The sequence below is a fragment of the Aythya fuligula genome, chromosome 19 (genome assembly GCF_009819795.1).
Source record: "Aythya fuligula isolate bAytFul2 chromosome 19, bAytFul2.pri, whole genome shotgun sequence".
Taxonomy (NCBI): Eukaryota; Metazoa; Chordata; class Aves; order Anseriformes; family Anatidae; genus Aythya; species Aythya fuligula.
The window spans coordinates 9,140,361-9,157,857 of record NC_045577.1 but is presented as its reverse complement, the minus strand read 5'-3'; positions in this window follow the sequence as shown (position 1 = coordinate 9,157,857).

The window sequence follows — 17,497 nt, the reverse complement described above, 5'->3', positions numbered from 1 at the left end:
TGGTACTGGGGCAACTCACAAAGCCAGGATTTGAGTCAAACCCAAACTCGCTGCACCTAAACACTCTTCCGCTAGCTTGGGTAAACCTGAGCAAGACATAACTCAGCTCATGCACTGTGAATAGCAGCAAATAGCTGCCAAGTAAGCCCCACAGCACCATTCCATGAAGGATCCCAAGATGCAGCCACAGCAATCAAGAAGCAGTGCCACGGGCAGAGAGATTGCAGGTCACAGCACAGACCTGCAGGATTTAGGGTAGCACGGGACTTTGCCTCACACCTACCCACCCACTTTTCTACTTCACATTGGTCAGTTTGGGTTGTTAGATGTCTCACCAGTTTGGGCTGTCAGCTTTCAGGGAGAACTGGCTCTATGTGTGTCTAGAAAGCCTAGCAAGGAACTTAATCTCCATGCCACCAAGCTATGCTGGGACAGAACACGAAAGCCAGCAGAGCTGCAGGTCCCCCAGCATCAGGAGTGCCAGAACCATCACCTGTCACAGCTGAGCTTTGCCTTTTGCAGTTACTGCTGACAGCAGAATGCCCAGAGGGTGGAAACCTGGCACATTCTTCCTGTCAAATACTCTTCAGATCCAAAAGTGATCCTTCAAGATTAGAAGTCAGCGCAGAAATACAAAGACTGCTTTTCCAGTTGCTAGATAAGTTATTTCTTACTACCTGAGATCTTGGCTTCTTTCACGTCTCTGAAGCAAAAACATTTCTCATCTCATCCATTTGAAATCTTTCTATCGTTGCTGAAGTGCCTTCTATCCACTGCAGTCAAGGAGGATTAAACCTAATTTATCAGACGCATCTTGATAGCAATAGAATTCATTTTGTTCATGGATATGATCGGAAAGCTTTAACAGCTGCATTACAAGTAGTTTTATGTATTAAAGCTTTGTTGGAGCTTTCAATGCCTCGTATAAAACAAGACCAAACAAAGCAGATTGGTAATTGAAATTCGGGTTCTAGCTGTGGGTGATAAATAAGCAGATGGAACAGTCAACATTGCTGGGAAAAAAAGGGGCAATATATGACAAAGTGAGTAAAAACAAAAATACGCCCACAACAGCCAAACAAAATGCGAAGGGCAAACAAGATATTTCATGTCTTCACATCGCACGTAAACAATTTTAATTTTAGTAACCCCCTTGAAGACTCCGCTATTTAAAGTGCCGTGACTCTCACAGGCACAGTATCTGAGCATCTCCAAATTTTTTATTTATTTTGAATCCTACAAGAAGCTGCTGAGGACACCGACATGAGCCGACACAGAAAGAGCAGCCCTGCAGTGCACCAGCCCCAGCCTGGAGCAGCGCATCCAGGTCGTCCCTGGCAGCGTCAGAACCACAACCACCGCTGGCATTCGATGACCCAACGCTCCCCAGAGGCAGAATTTGGCCCTGATCTTTTGACTGCTGCTCTGCAAGCTGTCACAAAGGCAGTTTCCCAACCGAAGACAAGTTGAACCCAATGCTACCCCCCCAGAAAAACACACACAAAGTCAGCAGGAGGAGCTGCGCTTGGGAAGAACTGTCTTTTCCTGCTGCTGTGAGGGTTCTGGGGGAGGCTGTTTATCCCCAGGATGCCCCGTTCAGCTGCTGATTGCTGTAGGACAGCTCCGAGGCACCCCTTTGGAGCAGGGCTGGATGTGACACCTCTTCAAGTTCTGCTTACAGCTGCTTCCAAAACACCTGCAACATTTTATTCCCAGATGTTCTTCAGATTGAGGTTGATCGAACACTGCAAGTTGGGTCTTTACCCTGTACTGTCCAACCAGGGGGGGGCCTGGAAAAGAAAGGGATTGAGATCTTCTCATAGACCCTCAGCTTTGAAGCGAGGCTGATTAATTTCTAGAGGCTTTATCCTCTCCACTGCTTTAAGCACTTAAGCCATGCAGTTGAGGGCAGCACACGGCTTTGGACCAGAGAGGAGAAGGGGCTCATCCTGCCCTTAGGCACAGGAGCGTTCCCACACCTGGGCAAAACCTCTCAGAGCTCTCAGCAGGAGTCAAGCTGCTGAGCAAGGGCCCCACAGCTGCTGGGAGCAGCGGCTCGCAGTGCCCTGCCAGGGCTGCTCAGCAAAACGGGCCAGCTTCTCACCACCATAAATCAGAACAGTCCTTGTGGAAAGCAAAGAGCTCTGCCAGCTGGATATTCGGCAGCAGGTGCTCAGGATGGGAAGTTAATGCCATTTACAAGCAGCATTATTCTGCAAACACTCGGGGAAGTCGTCCTTTGGAGCCGAGATCTGTGAGGGCTGGAAGAGTCCACGTTCAGTCCTGACTCAGCTGGAGATTCAGTAACCAGAGGGGCTTGTCCTGACACCAGGAAGGTAGCGGCAGCACCTTCAGGTTCACATCAGCTCCGTTACAGTCACTGCACACAGCACAGCTCAGCTCAAGCAGCATTTCAGATCCACCCCCTAGCTCGTGCAGCAGGGAACCTCAGGGCTAGCGAGAGCTGGAACGGTGTTGTTTTCTTTTTAAAATCATCCCCGCGGCACAAAATAATCCAACGCATTTGCTAAGTGCCACATGAATAAATTGCCTAACCTTTCCACTTTAATCCATTGTAATCACTTTCCAGCACACTCTGAAAAGTGAGCTCCGCGTTTCCAGAGCAGCTGTGCTCCTAATTAAAAGGCAGCGTAGCAAGAAGATGGGGAAACTTATTTCTGGTTGGAAAGCCCTTGCTGCAGAGCTGGAGGATGGGGCTGAACTGTGGGAAGGGCCTGGAGGAAGCGGCGGCTGCCTGTGCTGCTTGGGAGCGCCAGGAGACGGAGGCACTCGGGGCTGCCTCTGGCTTAAATCCCCGTTTAGCAGATTGGCTCCCAATCCCCTGTCCCTGGGCGGCTGGACTGGGCTGCGTGGCTTCAGCAGGTGCTTTCCTCAGCACGGACAACAATCGGCTGAGTGCTGCAGTCCAGTGGTCAACAGAAACAGCCAGAGCAGAGGAAAAAGCGTCCTCAGGGTGTTTAACAGGTCCCAGGCACACATTCCCCACCACGCCGGGTGCTGCACAACCAGCAGAGACGTGTGCTCCCTCGCCTCAGCTCCAGGCGTAGCAGGCAGCAGTCACATTTAAGGCAAAGCTCAAGGAGCAGTGAGAAATCATCATTTCAAGGGGGATTTTCTGAGTTAGGAGCACAAATGTAATCCACTCACAACAGGAACGCTTCCAAGTTATCGGCGCTGCCGTGCTTAATCAGATGAAGTTCAATTCGACGTGCTCCAGCCAACGGCAGAGCTAAGAGCCAGGTCCAGGCGGGTGGAGGGGCAGGAAACTCAGACACTTGTTAAAGCCTCCCGTGGCTGCATACCAGGAAATCCCTATGCTCGCATCGCTCAGCGCCACGCTGAGACTGCAGTGAGCAAAGCCAACCCCAGACAGATTCGGTGGGGTGAGAATTTCATTGCTCCTCATTATGCAGAAAATTGAAGAGAAGTATTTTTGCTCCAGACCACCAAGACACTGTTTCCACAGGATGGACACCACAGGATGACTTTTAGATACTGCCTACAATAAAAAAGTTAACCGAAGAGCAATAGTTTCACCTGTATTACCAGGCACACTTCTGTTTCCGTGCTGTTGGAATGCTTTCACACCCATTAAGCCCCATTTCATACCCCTCTCGATCCCACTGCACGTGGGCTGTGGCATTTACAGCAGTCGCTGTGGCTGGAGGACACCAAACACACTTGGGGGCAGCGCAGCCCCGTCCTGAGGGGTTCCCGAAATGCACCTGATGGTTTCAGAGCTGGCCTGAGCAGCGCAGAGCTCGTCGGTGTGAGCTCAGCCTGCCAGCAGATGGAATTTCAGGGGGCTTCACTCACACTGAGAATTAACGAACCCGCACAGCGCTAATCTAATTTGAAGAAATTTATCTAATTTGCAGAAATTTATCCCAGTCTGCTGCTTGTGGAAGCCTGCCAGTCTCCGGGGCTCACCTTGCACTCCTCGGGCCCACCTCCCCACCACCATTTCTGCAGTGCTGGAAGTCCCAGCGGGTGCACTGCTGCGCCCCGTCCCTCAGCTTTGCTCCGGGAGCACCGCTCAGCCCAGCAAGCCGGGGAACTCGACCCCAGGGGCTGGTCACACGGATGTGGGGGAGCAAATGCAGCAGGGGAGGAAGGGAGCGGTTCCCCACGACTGCTGGCTTTGCTTTTCAGTGCATCTGTCACAACAGAGGCTGTAAGTGCATTCTAGGTGCAAACACAACAAGTCACAGGGGAGCAGTGCTCTCCTGGCTGCTGTGACCACCCTGAAACAACACCGGAGCGTCAGGCTGCTCTCTCTTCCTGGGGAATATCCCCCACACCAGAGATTTTGCACCCCGGAGGGTTTTGCTTCCCACTCAGCCGTTGTCACAGAGTTACGGGGCTGAGATGTTTGCCATGGGAGCTTGGAGGTGAGCGAACCCCGCCAGGATTTGCCACCTCCTGGTGAGGATGGGTGGCACGGTGATTCCTCCTTGTAGTAATAGGGTCACAGTCCTCATCAGAGGCATCAGCACTTCCTTCTGCAGCCTACAGAACCGCCTCTGTCAGGCTGGAGAGGGAAGCTCTGTTATTACAACACTGTAAGAAGACAATCAGAAAAACAGAAAAGGTTAATGAGGTACTAATCACTATTGATTAGTGGTATATAAGGCAATAAATACCCACTGACGCTGATTAAATGCAGCAGGGCAAAAGCATTTCAATCACATCAGTCATTTTATTTTCTTTTACAGAATTAATCTCATGCCATCAGGGGCAATGCTGAGAGGTGCCAGAGGAGCACGGCTGACTGAGCAGCTGCCAGCACCCACCACAGCTCAGCACCAAACCTCACTGAAAAGGCTGTGGAGGGGAATGAGGAGCATGGAGGGATATGAAAAAAAAAGCCAGGGCAAGCCTGAAGCCTGGCTCCTGTCCCTGCAGGCTTTTATTTGCCTCCAATCTGGTGGTGCCACCAGATTAAACAGCACAGTCTCCAGTGCAGGGAACAAGCACCTTGGCAGAGCACAGCCCTTGCTGGGCCTTGGTGTACTCATTCTGAGTCTGCCTTTGCTCAGCACAGCTGCATTTGGCCACACACCCCGTTGTTTCTTATCATCCCCTTATCTGAAATCTCTGCATCCTCACCTCCACCATATTCGCTCCCATAACAGCCCTTGTGGAGGTGCTTCTTCTGTCTCAGTGAGGAACGAGCACCCAGATTCCTTCAGAAGGGTCAGACAGAGGGAAGCTGACCTCCCCTCCCTTCTGGGACCCAGCTGAGAATCCTCTCTCCACCAAATGATCAGCTTCAGTGAAGGTTTTCCCCTACGCCAATTTTCTCATAGAAATTATGCATTTGGGGGAAGCAAATGTTGGTTTTGGAAGGGAAAAAAATGCTGTTCAGGATGCTGAAAGTTCTCCTAAAGCGAGAAACAGCCAGTAGAGAATAAAAGGCCTCTAAGCTGTCATCACATTTCTGAAGCTCTCCAGAACAGAAGTGGTTGCGCAGATCTCTCTAGGAGCCACAATGAGAGAAGCCCACAAAACTGGGCGCAGGCCCTGCTCAGCAGCCCCGAGGCGTGACGGAGGCAGCGCTGTGCTGGGCAAACATGCAGGGCACTCGCGGGGCACTTCTGCCTGCGCTGGACAGCCGAGTGGCTCGGCTGCTGGCAGAGGACGAGGCTAATCAGGGCTGTGATCCCCTGACTCACACACAGGAAAGCCCGCGGATACGTCTCTAATGCTCCCAAATCGGACTCATTAGCAGAGCAGCGGAGACGAGACAAGCACGTTATGTCATCGTCTAAATCCTGCCACATCTCCCCAAGGACCGACCGCATTTTGGAGCATTTAATTCCCTTCCCCCGTGGAGGATCGCCCGTCCCTGCGGCTCTGAACCCAGGCGTGCTCCAAGCAAAGCCCCACACAGGCAGCGACGTGCGGACCCCAACCCTCCCGATCCCCCGAAGGAGAGCAGAGTTTCCCTGCTGCAAACTTCCATCCTTACAGGTTTCCAGCATGACTTTGTATTTCAGATGAGAATTAAACTATTGGCTATAAACTAAAGCTGGGCGTGCAGGTGTGTGCACAGCTCTCATACCTCCAGATAACACCACCCAGCACAAAACCTTTGCAGGCACAAGAAGCCAAAGTTGCATGTAAGCCAAGCAGCAGGAGTGAAAAGAACAAGCATTTATTTATCACCCTTCACTAATTGCTACCGGCTGTATTTACACCAACCCTCCTGGGCCCTGGAGGGTGCTTTCAGCCTTCTGCCCCCCGTGCTTGTTCCCTGGTGCTGACAGGGTGGTGGTGGGGCTGCAGCTCCCCAGGGACCCAGTGGCAGGGTGCAGAGGGATGTGAGATACACCTCTGTGCTTTGGGGCCCTGGGACAGAGGGCACTACAGCACTCCTAGGAGCCAGCTATTTCCACAGCTGTTTTGCAGAAGCTTCAGAGGAAGGAGATCTGGCCAAATGCCCTCCCAGGAGGACAAGGGACAGCCCAGAGCACCCTTGGCAGCCACCAGCCCTGCAGCACAGCATCATCCACATCATCCCGCCTGCTCCTGCTCTGTGTCCCCAGCCAGGCTGCAGAAGATTTGGTGCTCACGTCTGAGACCCCGAGGTTTTTGCTCTCCTCCTGTTAGCACTGCAGGCAGCCCCAGCAGGCATTCAGTGAGTTTTTTACTGCAGGATCTCCCAAGGGAAGGTCTGAATCTCTTTAGTTACAGCAGTTGTGGATTTTACATCTCGCATATCAAAGCAAGGAAAGGAAGAAATAACAGAAACCTGGATGGAGTCACATCTGTGCTAAGCAATTGGGTTTACACTAGAAGGCACCTGGCTGCATCTTTTTAGATGCAAAGAGTAAAAAGCCACCGGGCTTATTACACCAAATGATGTTATTCTTTTTTGAGGAGCTGGCTTCGTGGCCCTCGCTGAGCTCCCGGCAGCAGCAACACACGAAGTGCAGGAAGCCCAGCAGCCAGCACGCTGCTCTGAATGCTAAACACCCTTTGCATAACCCAGCCTGAGCCTCCTTCGAGATGCTGGAGGTCCTGGTGCGCTCTGCCCAAGCTTTACAACAGACTTCCTAAAGCATACCCAGTCTTTCTCCAGCAGCTTTCCAGCCAGCCTCCGTCCACCTGGAAATCCACCTTGCTTGGGGGAAGCAAAGGGAATGGGAGGGCTCCATCCCTCACCACATGAACCTGGTGAACAACCTAGCAAGCACTGCTCCTGCTGTTCCTCAGCTCCTCAGCTCTGACACTCGGGATAAGCAGGACAGGCTCCACGGGCTGCAGCGTGCTATGAAGAAAGTCAATTGGCAATAAATCTGCACCAACTAGAGTAAAGTCTTCCCAGAGCAACATGCTGAGCACAAAGCAGCAGGCAGGGGATCACAGCACAGCCAGAACTGGTGCTTCAGTCTAGCGGTCTCTGGTGTCTTTAGCCTCCAAACCTGCGTCCATTGACTCCACATTTTAAGCATGTGCTCCACTACAAAGCAGTTTAAGATGCATCCAAGCAGGACGTGCTGCCAGGCGGGAAGGGGAGGAAAAAAGGCTCAGCCTCAGGCTTGCTCCTGGTGCAGCAACCTCTCTGCCTCTATCGTGCCAGAGCTGAACACACTGAAGCTGCTCTCAGCCATCAGGACGGTCGGTGACTGTTACCTGAATTACCAGCCCCAGCCACTCTGTCCCTAAATACTATTCACGAAATTCCCATTTAAACAGAAGCTGACACAAGCTAGAAAAATATTACGCAGGTGAGGCAATGATCCCTCTCCAGGCTGGTGGCAGAGCCCGCAGAGCTCAGCCCAACACCCTGCTCCGTCACCTGGGCTCTTCTGAATCTCGGTGTCTACCTGGAGGGGGGAAGAGATTTCTGCCTCTGGCATCTCCTCAGCAGGTCTCGGAGCAAGGTCACCGCCGGGCTGCCCTGCAGACACTCACTCACAGGGAGACGGCTCCTTCTCTCCCAAGCCCGGGCATTGCTTCAGCAGGAGGCAGCAGCTAGATTACACGAGATAATTTACTGGCTGGCATTAAAACACCTTGTTTAGCCTGGAAGAAAGATGTCTTAATTCAGCCTAAGCCATATTAAGACAGACTTTGCAGTAAGTTTTGCACGGCTGCTCACCCGGGCAGCTGGAGGAAGGCTGCCCCCGAGCCAGCATCGCCCCCAGCATCACGCCCTTGCTGGAAATCGGGAGCAACAGCAGGGACTTGGGGAATAAATGGATTCTTTTCCAGTCTAAATCTTCCTCTCTTTAGTAGAACAGATTTAATTTTCTAGCTTTTCTGTATGAATTACTTGTTACCTTGTTCCTGGTTGTGGGTTCCTGGCCTACAGCTATCAGAAGACTGAGACGAATTTTGCTGCAGCTCAAGCAGCTGATGCTCAATTTTGACTTAATGCTGTGCTGTAAGCAGAGCCAGGACCGAAGCCATTGAGTTAATAGTATCCTGAACGAGACCAGGAACGGGGAGAAGAGATGTAATGGGATGCAGCGAGGAAGGATATTTTAAGCACTGGTTATCTGATAAATTCTGTAGTTCTACATCCTGTGCTCCGCTTTCCCTGCAGCCCATCAGCAGGCAGACGAAAACAATTTTTACATAGCATAAGCAAAAGAGAAGCAATCAAAACCTTGCTCCCAGTGCAAGATTCAGCTGCACAGGTGCCACTTCTGTAACCTTTGGAGACCTTCAGAATAAAGGAATTGCAAAAGATATAAAGATAAAGACAGTTGAAGGTAAAGATATAATCCTTGTCCAACCCCCTTTTTGCTGCTTGGAAGCATTGGGGATTCAATCAGGCACCAGCATGGGAGGATTTGCCCCCAGGCAAAGAAGCATGAAGCAGTCGTGGCTTTTAGTAGCAGGACCCAGAGGTCCCTGCACACAGCAATATTGCATCTTTTTAAAAAACAAAACACTATTGCAAGGCCCAAAACTTTCCTTATCTCTAGCTTGTGTTTCCCCTCTCAGCATGTTTTTCTAAGAGCTCAAGCTGAAGGAGCAGAATTCAGAGGCCACCAGCACTTCCAGCTTGCTCTTGCTCCCTGTGGCTGCCCAGCTGGACAGCTCTCACCTAGAGCTGCAGGAGAGCTGCTGACACGTCCCAAGGCGCTGCCCTCCTGAACCTAGCTCCTAGCCCTCTGCCACCGGGATTTGCTCTGGGCTGGTGTTTGTGGATCAGGAGCTCCTGGAGGCAATGGACACAGGGACTTGCCTCACCTGTATGAACTGTGACAGCGCTGCCCAGCTGGCACCAGCTGAGGATTTAGCCTGAGGACCAGAGCCTAAACAGTGCGGCCCTGAGAGCCTCACGAATCTGGTCTCTGCATGTCTCTGACCTGCAACAAAAGGGTGAGAGACCAGAGAGAACCCGGGGTGCATCTGTCCTCTTCCAGATTTGCTCTCTGGAGCTCTGTGAGGGAGGTCAGAGACCTTTAACATATGTGGTACTAAGCTTGATGTGAGGGTGTCCGGGCTTCTCCCCGCACTTTAAGCCTGCCACGCGTGCAGACCCCGGCTGTTCCCCTTCCTCTGCAGGCTTCTCGCTGCTCTGCAGCTCAGTCGTTCTGTACCTGCACACAGCATTAACCCAACCAGAACATTTTGTTCAGTTACACGGTTGCTGCATTTTAACAGCAACAGAGGAGCACTTCAGACATCATCTAATGAGCCTTTTTCTACTTTGCATAAAAACTTGGCAATAAAGCTTCCAGGGATGATAAAGGAGGAGAGCAGCCAAGGAACGGTTGGGCAGGGACAGCCAGTGCCTAACGCCCCCTCCTCTCGCTCGTGCACAGGGCAGGGGTTACACAGGGAAGCCCTCAGGACCGAATTCAGCTCCCCCAGCCGTGCAGGGTCAGTATTAACAGCTGCTTTCTGCTCTCCTGGTGCACCCACCCGAGTCCCAGCTCACCTTTTGGACTCTGCAGGAGCTCTCTTCCCCAGCACCACACGTACAGCTGGCCAGTCCAGGGAGGAGACCAGCAAGGCTGGGGGCTCATCAGCACATTTTCTCCAAGTGTGTTTTTTCCACTGCCTTGAAAAGACACTGAGCCTACACCAGAGCTCCCTCAGAAAGCCCCAGCTCTTTGCCAGCAAGGCACGAGGCAGCCGCAGCCACCCCGCTCCTTCTGAGCTTTGCCAGGGGCTCCTGCCCTCCTACAGCCTCCTCCTGCTAATAAATGCTCATCGGGGCTGAAGTCTTCCACCACCCGAGCTCTTCCCTTGTTCTGGGATGCCCAGGGCACTGCTGACTCCTGAACTAACCATCGTATTGAAATAAACAGCCGGTGCAGGAGCAGAAGCTTCTGTGAGCTAGAAGCAGAAGCTGCCCTGGTACCTTTGTAGGGAGTTAGCTCAGGAGCATCCAGAGCTGCAGGGGCATCTCAGGGGGGTTTCCACCCACAGCTTGCAAGCCTTTTTCTGTGTTTTAGGACAGAGAAACATCAAGTGTCCGCCACCACCGTGCATTCCCTCCTCCTGATTTATTCTCATGGTGCCCACAGCCTGGTAGGCACGGGACCTGCTCTTCCTTCCCTGGGGAAGGGGGTCTGGGTGCTCCCCACACAGTGGGCTTCCCAACAGCACCGGGTTTACTGAGTCTGGCACAAGTAGGTACTATTTAGATTAATTTGTCTCAGATCAACCAGGACTGAAGGTGAAGTTGCAGCTTCCATAGTGAGCTCCACGGCGCTCCTGTCGCCTGGTGTTTGGTGTAGGCTGCGCTCCTTTTGGGGACAAAATAGAGCATTTAAGCGGTAAATTAGATACTTGGGATGCATAGAATAATTCAGAGAGAGGCGAGGAGGCTCCTAGAGCTGTTAACTGCTGCAATTCTGGATGGCCATTTGTTTCACTGCAGACAGGAGACTTTGCAAGGAGCATTGAACAAAATGCTAGGGACAGAAACACGAGAAGAAATCTTTCAGGATATCAGAGTTGCCTTTCTCTTGTTCTAACACAGGTGGCTGTGCCCTGACCAGCAGAAAGCTGCAGAGGGTTATTCTTGTAAAAAACATCACTGCTACCACCACTGAACTTCCAAGAACAAAATCAATTCCCTGTTTCAGGACAGATAGATCAGGACTGTAGCCTCCAAAAGGAGGGTTGTCTGTAGGGCTGTACACTCAGTTACTGACCTCGCACACCACAGATCTGTCTCCAAGCACCAGCCTCCATCACCCCTTCCCCCCGAAGGGGAAGGAAGCCCAGCACTGCTGTACGCCGGGTGTTTGCACACAGACAGGAGCTCACCTCTAAGCTGTCTCGACAAAACCCTCAGCACTACGGCTAGAGCAAGGACAGCAAACAGGACCTTTTATTTGATGTATTACATGCCATGTGTTAGAACAAATTTGAGAGAGTTTAATGCCCAGATTTAAGTGGAAAATAGCCTAAAAGTCAAAATGGCTAATGCTCTGACAAGGAACATGCAGGACTAATTTAGGACTTCTTTCCTAGGATCCTGAATTTAATAGGCATTAAATCATGTTGGTGCTTTTTGGTGAAGCACCTGTGATTATGCTGCAGTGGGAAATTCTTAGTGAAGGTGAAGCAGAGACAAGGAGAAAAGCAGGGAGAGGAGCTGGTGAAAGGAGAGGGATGGCAGTGGCCCTGACAAGGGGGGCTGTGCTTGCCAGGAGAGCAGGGATGGAGCTCCTCTAAGGGCTGATTTTGCTTAATAGCTCTTGAATTATCCTGCTGGAAGGGCAGAATCGTGCAGGTGAAGTGCCCTCCCTGGGCTCCAGCTGGCTCTGCTTGCCCTGGGCAGCCCAGCTGGGGCTTCCCCCCTTGGCTCAGGAGAGGTATTTCTGCTCAGCCCAGGAGCCAACTTGTGTGGTGTGTGGCTTCTTGTGCCCAGGGATGTGTGGAGGTCACTGGCTGTCATCAGCAGAGCTTTTCTTGCCCAGGTAGGGTGTCACTGTCCTCCTGCCCTTTGCTCTGTGCCCTTGCAGAGCCGTCCCTTGCTGCTGGTGTTTGCTCCCAGAGCCACAGCATGAGCCCAGCTCTCTGGGGAGCTGAGATGCTGTGGCCGGCATCTGTGTGATGGGATGTGCCGAAGGAAGATAATGCGTAATTACCAACAAATGATGCTGTAATGCAGACAGCTCTGGAGTAACAGTGCTAGTTACTAGGCAAAAAGCGGCAAATTAAGAGCACTTAAATGAAGTGTTGCTCCATGAGCTGGTTTCCATCTTAATCCTGGATGCACAATTGCCCTGTGGAGTGTCCCTATTTCCAGTGTTGTCCTCTTTGAAGCAGAAACACTGGGGTTTTGCTGTGGGGGTGCAATGCTAGCAGCATCCAGTAGCTGAAGCTTGTGCCTTTGTCATGTGTCTGCAGACACTGGCGGTCAGGGAGGCGCTGCCTGCCCCCTTGCTTCTAGGGCCGAGGTGCTGTGTGGGGCACGGGGTCCTGCTTTGCTGGCCTCCTGTGCTCACAGAGGAGGTCAGAAGCTGGTGTGATGCCAGGAGCAGCCCGTGGGCTGCCACAGCCTGGTTTGTGCCATGGGATGATGACAAAATCCTTCCACAGCAGAGGCTGTGCTTGTTTCAGTTCGTTTAGGTGGCTGTGGTGTCGGATACACCTCCTGAATGACCAGTGCATGACAAATAATCAGGTGTTCTCCCGTGTGATTACAGCCTTCATAGTCTCAATAAATAAAAGGAGCTTGAACAGTCCATTCCTGCAAGTTCTTTAAAATAATATGCCCTATTAGAGGCACCAATCAATAGTGCTTACTCCAGTTTAGCAGCGATTACACGGTCGTTACTGCAGAAAGGCACTGGTGAGGCAGGGGGGAGACCTCTTTTCTCTTGGTGTGTAGCACATCTGCCTGGCTCTATAAATATTAGCTTTTAATTAAAGTGAGTGAAATGCTGTAGAAAATGCTATGTGCTTATTTAAACACCAGTCATCATGCATGGGAAAGGGATTCAAACGGGGAGGCCTGAGCATTTTGTAATGAACTCTGTGGCTGACTTTGTGCGGGGTGTTCCACTCAGCTGGATGCAGTTCGTTCACTGGCATCATTTGGGCATCAGCCCAAAATGGGAGGAGAAGGGGCATGGAGGGCTGTCTGTGTATGTATACTTTTTGTATGTATTAAATGTTTGGAGTTGATAACAGACATCTTTTTATTAAAAAAAAAAAAAAAAGAAGGAAATTACATAGCAACCGAGCACAGTTGGAGCCAACTCCCCTTCTATCCCAGCACAGTTTCTGTACAAAATGAGGAACGTCAGGGGGTTAAATTGCCTGCTATTAAACACAATTCCAGGTGTGGACATAGCAGGTGTCTGCACACTGTTATCCTGAATCTGATCTTCTGGAGCACTGTAGACAGACAAACCTTTCCTTTTAAACAAAATGCCAGAGCTTAGGTATCGTGAACCAGTAAACTTGGGCTTGATCTGAAAAAAAAAAAAAATGACAGTTTTACCCATCATAGCTGTTTTTCAGTATCAGTAACAGCAGCCAGACCGTGTTTCCTAGAGCTATGGATGCCCTGCCTGTGGTAGGAATGAGCAAAACTTTGATCTAATCCTCCTCGCTGGGCTGGCTGAAACAGAGCTGGAGCTCGGACTCTGCCAGAGTCCTGCCCCAGAGCAGAATGAGGTTGCAAAGAGAAATTTCATGTTTTTTTCCTTTTTATTGCGAATTCACTTTCTTGTATTTTATGTTGGGCAGAACAAGCGTGGCAAGGAGCCCAGCTGGGGCTGTGCTGCTGGAGCCAGGTAGACTTAACGTGTACTGCTCCATGGGGGCTCCATCAGCAACGGGTCATGAAATCAGCGCAGTTTGGATGTAAAGAGCCTGTATGGCACCGGCACCTCTGGGGTCTGCCAGGGGATCCTGGCTTCCACCCCAACCCCAGGCTCATGGAGCCCCTGCTAGCATGCTGCCTGGTGAGCTGCTGGTTAGGTGTGTGGTCTGAGGAAGAGAGGTTTTTTCTGCTTTTATCTAAGGTCTGCTGTTCTGCAGGGATCTGCAGAGCGAGGACAAACGGGCAGCAGCAGTGTAGGTTGGATGGGCACATAGTCCCCTGCAGGAGGGGGAAGGAAAGCTGCGTGCTCTGCCTGCACAGCTCCACCTGGAAGGGTGGCACATCTACCCATGCTACATGCTAATGAACATCTTATTTCCATACAGCAAGGACCCCTGGAACACTTATCAGAATTAATATGCAAAAGTTGCTGCCAAGTACCAGAAGTGAAGAACTCTGCCTGTTGAAACTAGCAACACCCAAAGTCCCTAGTCGAGGAGCAGTCCTTATTTAATGCTTCACGTGAAGAACCTGAGAAGAGCTTCTATTTTTGTGTATGCTTGACCTCCACTTGATTGTACTGCTTTGCTATGTAAATCAGCCAGAAGCTCCCAGTAAAACAGCTGTGGATAACTCGACCATTCGTCCTTTAGTACAAGAATTGGTGCAGCCTCACCACGCTGAGACCTCTGTCTCATTGAGCTGGCATCACCAGGATCGTGGCTGGACCATGAAGGTTACTGACCATGTAAGTAAAGGCAGTGAAGTTGGACTTCTTGCCAGGTACAAAGCTGAGCTTTTTCAGACTCTGCTTGAACACAGATGTCATTCAGACAATGGATTCACATGTGGCAAACTAAGCTGTCCACACCTGGAAATGCTGCAAATATATGGGCAGGAGTACTGTGAGCCTAAAAATGATGGATCTGTGCACTGGGAGTGGCAAATTTATCCCTGGATGAATCAGCTGCACTTCCCTCAGGCTTTCTCATGCCTGCCTCTGGATGTGCAGGCACGGCTGCCTCCTTTGTAGGCTCGTTGCTCCAGTCTGTTCCTCGGGGTTCACTTCTCTCCGTGTGTCCATCACCTGTCTGTGTAGTGATGCTGGTGCAAGGTACATCTCTGCAGGTGAAGGCAGGTTCACTTGTATAAAGACGCTTCCACTGGCAGAGCGATTCCCTTCTCTGGCAGCAGCTGGAGCAGAATAAATGATCTTAGTTGTATTTGCATTCATGGTAGTAAGAGTGGGTGTTAGTTTGCATGTGATTAAGTCTGTGCTCTGGTGTACAGGCAAGACCTAAGGGTTTTAGGCTGTCATCTTTGTGAGGAGGATTTAGGGACTTTATTCTGAGAATCCCAGAAGAGGCTTTCTTGCTAAGTGGCCTTTAGTGTCATCTGTAAATGCCCAAATGGTTTTAAAAGCCTGGCCTTGCATTGTTCAAATGTTTCAGCACCTGTCTGTGAAGATAAGGTGTGATTATCAAAGGCACCTGCTACTACTGAGCCCTTTTGTCTCAGTGGGAAACCCTCTCAAAGCCACTGAAAGCCCCAGGCATGCAGCCCCTTGGGGTCTGTGCTTTAAGGGGAGGTGGATACAACCCAGATAACGGTGCTGCAGCACTGCCATCCAGGCTGGCTGCTGACCTCTATGCCTATCGTCTTTCTAAGCCCAGACACATTGATTGCAAAAGGTAACGAAAGGATCAATCCGACAGAACACCTGGAGTGGGGAAAGAGCAAGCTCACGCACGCTGGCAAAACCCAATTGACAATGTAAAGCCTTAAGTAAGCAGAGAAGTCCTTGCAGGAGCATTGTTCTGCCTTGAGCATTAGGATTGCCATCAAAATCCTGCTGAAATCAATAGGTTGTGTTGATCCATGCTGTCAGAGCTCAGGTGAGGCCAAGGGTGAACGCAGAGCTCCAACACAGCGACGGCGATCCTGCTCGTGGTGCTGAGGGGCCGGTGATGCTCTGACAGACCGTGTCCTCCTCAAAGTAACGGCCTGGGTTCCTAAATCATGCTGTTATCTGTGAGACGGATTTGTAATGTCTCTCTTGGGATCCCATGTCTCGTCACCAGCAGGCTGAGGGAATGGATTGCTCTTCTCCACCTCCACCATCAGTTTGTAGCAGCGAGCTGAGCCCTGCTGGGAAGGAATCACAAGGAGTTTGGGGAAACCTGTCTTGAGTCCTGTGTCTATTGTCCTGTGGCATTTGGATTTGGGGCTTTTAAGGAGCAGCAAGGCATTTTGTCCATTTAGCCTGCAGGCTCCTCCATGGGAGAAGAGTGCTGCAGTGACTGGGTGGCTCTGGGGATGGCAGCAGAGCTAAATTAAGGTGCTGGAAGCTGTTCTGCAGGAAGATGCTATGGGACGGAGTTTTCCTCCCGGAGGGGAGCCTCACCACTGCAAGCAGGGCTGCCAAGGCTGGAAGAGGGCAACTTCTCCCACCTGCCCTCTTGGTCTTCCCTGGTGCCCACTCCTCCAGCACTGCAGTGTGCAGCAGGCTTTGGGATGCCCCATCTGCCCGTCTCCATCTGGATTCCTCCTGGCCCAGAGACCTCTGCAAGAGTCTCCTGAAGAAGTGGGCAGTGAATGGGGTGCAGGGCAGCCTTCCTGCAGTTCCCAACAGGCCTGAAAGCCCAAATGGGTCACAGGCTGCCTTCCCTCCAATGCCAAAATTAACACAGGTCAATAGACAGCATGGTACACACTTGCCCTGGCTCAGTCCCTGGATGTCTCAGGGCTCTCCTTGGCTTGGATCTAATTTCTGACACGAGCTGTAAATTTGCCCCAAATTAACACGGAGAGCTGTGGCCCTGAATCTGAGCTGGACTGCCAAAGCTGCTTTGTGTGCCTTGCTGACAGCAGCAGTTGGTGCTGCTTGTCCCATCTGTCTACGTGCAGACTCCAGCTCAACGCTTAGCCTTGTACCAGGAGCAGCTGCTCCGTGCTCCTCGCACACCAGGGAGCTTGGGGCTGCCACTGGCCGCTTGCTGGTGTGGTTCGGCTGATGGAAGGCACCCGGGAAGGGGCTGCACCCCCAGCACCCTCCTGCAGGGCTGCTTCAGATGAAGCACACTTGAGAGCACCCAGGAGACGGCTGGCAGCAGAATAAGCCCTGCCCCAGCCCTGCTGCTGACTCCCTGCAGGCAGATGGTGGAAAGGCAGCTGGAAACTTTGGCAATGTCCTCGAGTCTGCATTCAGTGGTTGTGTAGAGAAAACTCTGCAGGAACCACCCTGGATTGCTCGGGCCTTGAGATGCAGGCAGTCCCCAGCCCGCCACCAAGCAGCTCAGCACATCCTGAGGCTCTGAAAGCTCAGTGCTGGAGGATGTCCTGCCCCTGCCCTTCATGCCTGGAGCAGCCATGTCCTGTCCTGGCTCCAGGCCCTGCAATGTCAGTCCCAAAGTCTTCCCCAAAAGGACTGTCCTGTAGATTGGGGAAGGGAATTGGGATGACAGCTGTCGCATTACTTGTGTCCTCATCTTAAAGACCTAAAAGCCAGCAGCCTTCCCTTTCTTTGTCCTCTGCATTCCCAAAATAGAGTTTAATCAAGTGCTTTTGGTCTTTTCCCGGGTATTGCTCCGTGCTGAATTTGTTATATTCTCGTAGACAGACTCATGGCTTTCTGAGGCACAAAACAGCCCAGCAAGGAAAACCCCAGGCCACCTATGTAAGATGACAATTTATTGTTCTTGATAACCAATTTGTTACCATGGC